This window comes from Condylura cristata, unplaced genomic scaffold, assembly GCF_000260355.1.
Source record: "Condylura cristata isolate star-nosed mole 26May11 unplaced genomic scaffold, ConCri1.0 scaffold00003, whole genome shotgun sequence".
Lineage (NCBI taxonomy): Eukaryota > Metazoa > Chordata > Mammalia > Eulipotyphla > Talpidae > Condylura > Condylura cristata.
In genome coordinates, this window is record NW_004567104.1 from 78,371,812 (window position 1) to 78,373,095 (window position 1,284).

Sequence of the window (1,284 nt, forward strand, 5' to 3'; positions counted from 1 at the left end):
CCTGTGAGCACCTGTGAGCGCCCGTGTGTGCGCCTGTGAGCGCCTGTGAGCGCCCGTGTGTGCGCCTGTGAGCGCCTGTGAGCGCCTGTGAGCGCCTGTGTGTGCGCCTGTGAGTGCCTGTGAGTGCCCGTGTGAGCACCTGTGAGCGCCCGTGTGAGCGCCTGTGAGCACCCGTGTGAGCGCCTGTGAGCGCCCGTGTGTGCGCCCGTGAGCGCCTGTGAGCGCCTGTGTGTGCGCCTGTGAGTGCCTGTGAGCGCCCGTGTGAGCGCCTGTGTGAGCGCCTGTGAGTGCCCGTGTGAGCGCCTGTGAGCACCCGTGTGAGCGCCTGTGAGCGCCCGTGTGTGCGCCCGTGTGCGCCTGTGAGCGCCTTGTCTGTGTGAGCACCTGTGTGTGCCTGTGTGCATGCTGCAGACCCTCAGGACATCGGACAGTGAGGTTCACGAAGTGCACCCCAAGTTTACTGGGAGGCACAGAGTGTTCTGTGGTGTGTGTGGGGCTGGTGGGCCTGGGGAGCCCCGGGCAGCGGCAGACCCCGCAGCCTCTCCCCGGGCCACCGGCCTGCCGCGAGCTGTGCGGGAGAGCAGGCCCGTCCAGGTGGCCTGTCCACCGACGCCAGCCGCGCCCTCAGGGGCTCTGTCTCGTGGCCCGTGGGCATGCCGGACCCCTGCCCCAGCCCTCTGCCAGGCTGCCTGGACACCCTCCCTGGCGTCTCCAGCGACCCGCGGGGCTTGCACTCTGCTTTTCTTCGCATCCAGACCGGCTGGCCGCGTTCCACGGGTGACCATCAGCATTTCGATTGGAGTTGTGCGGCCCTGAAGTGGACTCGGGCAGTTGTCCACTTTTGTGACGTTGCGTCCTGCTGGGGACGTGGCCTGACCCCACAGACTCCAGAAGTGAGGGGCCGGGCAGGGCCAAGCGTCGGCCACGGCGTGGCCACTGGCAGCCACGGCGGCTCCAGGCGCTCGAGTCACGTGCGGCGCTTGTAGAACGTGTCGATTTGTGTCCGTTTCTGGCTCCGTGTGCGTCTCGCAGGGGTGTGGAAGCCCCAGCCCGTCCCCTAGAATCTCTGCGGAGACGGGGGCTTCTCCGCATGGCGCCCAGGCCTGCCCTGGCCTCCCTGCTTGCCCTTGCCTGGGCCGGCCCGTGGCCGGCTCTGGGGCAGCGCGAAGTGGCGTCTCCTCTGCTCCGCGTGGGGCGCCGAGCTCCCCACCGCCTCCTGGGGGCAGAGGAGCAGACGGACCGCAGGGACGCAGATGAGGCCGGACCCACCCCGGGGCCGGGGGG